Source organism: Pseudorca crassidens, chromosome 15 (genome assembly GCF_039906515.1).
Source record: "Pseudorca crassidens isolate mPseCra1 chromosome 15, mPseCra1.hap1, whole genome shotgun sequence".
NCBI lineage: Eukaryota > Metazoa > Chordata > Mammalia > Artiodactyla > Delphinidae > Pseudorca > Pseudorca crassidens.
In genome coordinates, this window is record NC_090310.1 from 41,570,659 (window position 1) to 41,576,940 (window position 6,282).

A 6,282-nucleotide genomic window follows, 5' to 3' on the forward strand; every position below is an offset into this window, starting at 1 on the left:
ATAGAACTGTCTTCCTGGAAATTCTCCTTACCATTCTACAGAGTTAAATGTCCTATATCCTATTTCTTGGATCCTTTTTTTCTCTTTCTTCACTCACTTCTTTTTTTACTGGAGCACATTATTTAGAAGAATTGAAGGTGAAACGTTTGAGGCTTTTACATATTCTTCTGATTCTTCTATCATTCCTAGTGCTTGATAGTTTGACTAGGTCGAGAACCCTGTTAGAAATTTCCTCTCAGAATCTTTTTTTTAATAATTAATTAATTAATTAATTTTTGGCTGTGTTGGGTCTTTATTGCTGTGTGCAGGCTTTCTCTAGTTGCAGTGAGCGGGGGCTACTCTTCATTGTGGTTCGCGGGCTTCTCATTATGGTGGCTTCTCTTGTTGCGGAGCACTGGTTCCAGGCACGCAGGCTTCAGCAGTTGTGGCATGTGGGCTCAGTATTTGTGGCTTGTGGGCTCTAGAGCTCAGGCACAGTGGTTGTGGCACATGGGCCTAGCTGTTCCACGGCATGTGGGATCTTCCTGGGCCAGGGCTCGAACCCGTGTCCCCTGCATTGGCAGGCAGATTCATAACCACTGTGCCACCAGGGAAGCCCTCCTCTCAGACTCTTGAAGGTTAGAAATAATGTTTTTTTCTCTTGTCATCTAGCTTTCAGAGATGCTGGTGTCTGACATCACTTGATTTCTAATCCATGCATATATGAATCTCATCTCATTTTATACCATTGAATCATCTCCTTCCACCTTGACTGTAGGCCCAGCCAGAGGACTCACCTTGGTCAAAAGGACTCTAGTAAACAGGGTGCAAGTGGAGGTTTGAAAAGTGCTTGTGCATTGGGCTGGCCCCTTCTTGCTGCTGAGAACCCTTCCATCACCCTTGTGAACAGAACAAACTAGTTTCCTAGAAGATAAAAGATTGTGTAGAGAGAAGTCCCAGCCATCCCAGGACATCCCAGACACGTGAGCGAGGCCGTCTGGGATGATACAACTAACAAGCCTCCAGCTCAGACCAGAAGAACCACCCAACCAACCCACAACTTAAGTCGCTAGGTTTGGGTGATTCGTTACACAGCGAAAGCTAACTGATACACTTCCCTTCCATTTTCTAGAAGCTGAGTCTCCTTATCCCTACTGTTCTCAAATTTCAAAGATGTGCCTCGATGTGGATTTTTTTTTCATCAGTTGTGTTGGAGACTCAGATCTCTTTCACTCTCTGGAAGCTGATATTCTTTAATTCTGAGAACATTTCTCATATTTTCAAAATTATTATTTCTTCCCATCTATTTTCTCTTTCCGGAGTTCCTATTATTTAAATATTGGACCTGAAAACGTGCCCCATTGGGTTAACAGAAACTGGTGACTAACAGAAATTCTTGATCTTGTCTTACAGAACACCAGATAAGGGAACAGCTTGTTAAGAAACCCTTCACTTGTGACCTGCCTTCACTGACCAAGCTCACCTTAATTATTTTTTGGCTCCCTAACTGCCCCCTATAGATAACACCTTTGAAGTAGGGGTTGCTATAGTAATGGGGGCTTAAGTTGTTTTCCAGGAACTTGGAGTCAGCTCCAGTGCAGTTGAAGCTGAGTAAGACTGATTAGGAATGCCCACCCTAAAATTTGGCTTGCGCAGGTGTCCAGTGACATACATCTTGACACCAGAGGGCTGAAAAACTCCACCCTCAGATCGTGCTAAATGCCTCCATTTTTTTTTAAACAGGCATCCCGTGGAAAAGCGTGTAACCCAGATACACCTGCGCACAACACCGGTTACCTCACTTTTTCCCTACCTCCAGTCACCTTTTCCCACACCTAAGACCACCCTACTCCTTTATCCCATAAATATCTCAAGCCCTCGCCTTCAGGGAGGCAGATTTGAAATTTGTTCTCCATTCTCCTTCTTTGGCTGCCTTGCAAAGGAACCTTTTCTGTGTGACAAACCTCCATGTCTTAACGTTTGGCTTGCTTCAGGTCAGGCAAATAAACCTGGCTTGGTAACAGACCTACTAGATTGCACTCCTATTTGTTTTTTTCAAGCTTTAATTCCTACTTCTTGTCTCTATGTCTTTTTCTTATACTTTCTGGGGTATTGCTTCAATGATTGAATTTTTAATTTATAATAATAACATACTTTGTTTCTGAATGTCATTTTTATAATATTTAGTTCTTTTTTTCCCTGGATGAAATATCTTGTCTGTCTGTGGATCTTAGTTATAGCATTATTTTTTTTAAAAAAATCTCTGTTCATCCCACTTTTCTTTTTCTGTTTGTTTTATTCTGTCTTTTGGATTAGCGGCTGTACTCAGATGTTCAGTGGCTTTTGATTATTCATAGTTTTGGGTGGCGGGTTGTGGGGTTTTTTGGTTAATATTTATTTATTTATTTATTTTGGTTGCACCGGGTCTTAGTTGTGGCAGGCAGGCTCCTTTGTTGCGGCTTGCCAGCTCCTTAGCTGCAGCAGGCAGGTTCTGTAGTTGCGGCAGGCAGGCTCCTTAGTTACAGTACACATGTGGGATCTAGTTCCCTGACCAGGGATCAAACCTGGGCCCCCTGCATTGGGAGCATGGGGTCTTATCCGCTGTACCACCAGGGAAGTCCCGATTATTCATAATTAAATGTAAAGCACCACAAAGCTTCTTGGAAGCTGTGTATATTGGCAGAGTTTGTGAACTGGCGGCCCTCCCTTTAGGGTGACCATGTCGCAACCTGGTCATTTTATTGGAAGGATGAAAAATGTGAATATCTTTGGGGCTTTTCTCTTGGGTCAGGCGATTTCCCCAGGAAAAGTTCTCCAGTACCCTACTGGGGGTTGCAGGGTGGGATTAAATCTCACTGCCAGCATTCTGGGACCTACGTAGGGCAGGGTGAATGTGCCAGCTCTTACTTAACCCCGATTTCCAATGCGGTGGTCTGGAATGTAGGGGACACGGGTTCGATCCCTGGCCCGGGAAGACCCCACATGCCACGGAGCAACTAAGCCTGTGCGCCACAGCTACTCAGCCCGTGTGCCACAACTGCTGAAGCCCACGCATCTAGAACCCTTGCTCTGCAGCAAGAGAGGCCACTGCAATGAGAAGCCCGCGCACCACAGCGAAGAGTAGCCCCCACTCGCCGCAACTAGAGAAAGCCCGTCTGCAGCAACGAAGACCCAATGCAGCCAAAAATAAATAAATTTATGAAAAAAAATCATAATAAAAAACATTAGTTTATCCAAAATGTTATATAATTATTTGGGGAGATTGGCGAAGAAAAATTGCATGTCTATGTATATGGTATAAGAAGATTAAATCTTCACCTTCTGTAGTATGGACTGTGCTCTGGGAACTTGGGAACACAGCTTCCTATGCCTCTCCAGGGAATAAGGCTGTCCTCTTCTCCCTGCCGTTGTCCCTGTCTTGTCTGAATCCTGAGCCTCAGCAGATTCTGCACTGGGAATCCATTGCCTTGCCCCTTGGCTTTTCGTCCTGTAGTTGCTGAACTCTCAGCTTGCGTCTGTCTGCTAAATGAGTTTACTAGCATCTGTAACTGTGCAGCTAGCTCTCATCGGCTATTGTCTCCTTCTCCATTCTCTTTGTTTTTATGACTTTATGCCTTTAAAAAGTTTTTTAATTCTCTTTTCTTCTCATCTTAAGTGAGGTGTTGATAGGAAGCTCATGTGTTCAGCTCATCTTGTTTCACTGAAACCTGTAGTCAGCTTTTCATACGAATGGTGAGTGCTTTTTGTACAAGCTAGTTACCCAAACTAAAAATAATTGATTACATGGGTGGTTGGAGTCAATGCATCTATCTGACCCACTTATTTTATAAAGAAATAAATTTTTTATCTGAAGGCGACTACCCATCCCAGCTGTTTCATTGTCAAGCACATTGCTAAGGATTTATCAGAATATATACTTACTGGGCACTTTGTCTTTTCCACTTGATCTGAAGGAAAAGAAACAGAGTAGCAAGGGATGAAACGTCAAGCTCTTTGCTTGTTTAAATGTCAGAATGTTGCCACAGTGAATGATGCAGGAGAGCCTGGGTCAGCACTGTTTACAGAAGAGCACATGATGTTTTGTCTCAATGAGCAGGAAGATGTTTTGTGATAAAATGTGGTAAAAGCTTGTCATTTTTTCCAACTAAGCAGTAAAAGGAAGTACACAATGTAAAATGATCAATGAGAAGCTCTGAGTCATCAGTAACATAGGACAATGGGCAGGGTAAAAATAAGATTGAACGTGCTGAAACAGAAAGCAATAACAGCATGGCCTAGGAGCCCAAGTAACTATGGGACTCCAAGGCATTTAAATGTAGTTCGTGCTTTTTAAAGTTACTGAGTGGTGGGGACACTGAGGTAAACCATGGTGGTTCTATTTTCTTTAGAGTCAGGTTTATTAAGATATAACTTACATACAGTGAAATTCACTCTTTTCAGCGTACGTTCTATGAATTTTGACAGATCCATTCAGTGAGGGAGTCACCGCTGTGATCAGTCCCATAAAACTCTCCCCTAATTTCCTTCTGTTCCCCAACCCCAGCCCCTGCAACCAATGATCTGTTTTCTGTTCCCGAAATTCTCTCCTTTCCAGTTTATCTTATAAATGGAATCATACAGTAGACAGAATTTTTATTCTGGCTTAAATATTTCTGTACAGGTTTTTGTGGGAACATAAGTTTTCATTTCTCTGGGATAAATGCCCAGGAGTGCAAGCTGGGCTTAAATGGTAGTTGCATATTTAGTTTTTAAAGAAACCACCAAACTGTTTTCCAGAGAGGCTGTGCCACTTTACATTCCCACTGGTTATGTGGAAGTGATTCAGCTTTGATTTTTTGTAAATTTGTGTTAAACTGCTGAAACTGTCAAAGATTTACTCAGGTTAAAATGTATGCACTTTTAAGAATGTTTTCTTTCTCGAAGTGTCATGACTAATCTCACTGCAATAAAAAAAACCTAAGTCACTCCCAAAAGGGAAAACAAAAATCATGCTGGCCTTACTCTTTTCCCCCAGAAACTTTAAACCCCAGGGAAAAAATAGAATAATGATGTTTACAAAGTTCTTGGCAGGGAGAGAACATGGGATCCATGAATATCCAGCCAATATTCTAATCAGGCATCTCAGACTAAGGAGCTCTGGGAAAAGAGCAGCAGCCCCGTGGGGCCCCTGGAAAACAAAGCAAAGCAAAGCAAAACAAAAAGAAAATACTATAATGAAATCCAGCCAACCCATAAATTTATAAATACATTTCAGCATTCCTGATTGCCTTGTGCAGTTTAAATTCTCCTTTGAACCGATTGCAACATCTTACTGGTTCTTTCATAATGAATGAGTTGAAATCTTTGTCATGTGTTCATTTCATATTTGTATGAGAATCACAATTTTACCTTTTCTAAAAATTATCTTTTAGCATTCATTTAATGTAGCACATTAGGGGCAGTTGGTGGTGGTGGGATGAATTGGGAGATTGGGATTGACATGTATACACTAATATGTATTAAATGGATAGCTAATAAGAACCTGCTGTATAAAAAACTAAATAAAATAAAATTCAAAACAAAATAATGTAGCACATTGGGTTTTCCTGATAGGAAATTGTCTCTGAAATTTCTCCCTGTTGAAACACCTGGCAGGCAGGTGAGCTTATGAGGTCAGTCTCCCCTCCTGGAGCATTTGTAGAAACCTTGGACATGAGTTTGTTCCCCAGGGACTGTCACATGCCTCTGTTATTGGGCTTTCGGAGACAAGGCCTGGAGCTGAGCTTGGACCTTGGTGGGGGGCATCTTTCTTGGGGGGCCTGCCTACTTCCTCTGTCATCGCTCTCTCTACCTGCCCTGCCTGGGCCACACATCTGGGCAGGGGCTGCTGAGATTCCTGTGGGGCAAGTAGGGCCCCAGGGCAGTTAAGAGCTGTGAGGGCTTTGAATTTAGACTTCAGTTATGTGGGTTGGTTTGACCTCTGCAACCTGTCCCCCAGGACTTTAACTTTATTTAAATAACTTAAATTTACATTTGAAAAGTGATATTCCATTCAGTTATTTGAAAACAGCATGACTGGAACCATTTGGGTATCCACTTTTTAACCACACATTTTATGAACTCTAAATACAGAACAAGAATTTCCTATGACAGTTTAGCTCCTGGATTGAAATGTGCTGCAAATGTAAAATACACACAAGATTTCAAAGACTTAGCACCAAAAAAAAAAAAAAAAAGCAAAACATTACATTAGTTTTTTTTTTTTCCTACTGATTACGTGTTTGTATATTTTTGTATATATTTGATATACTGGGTAAAATATAT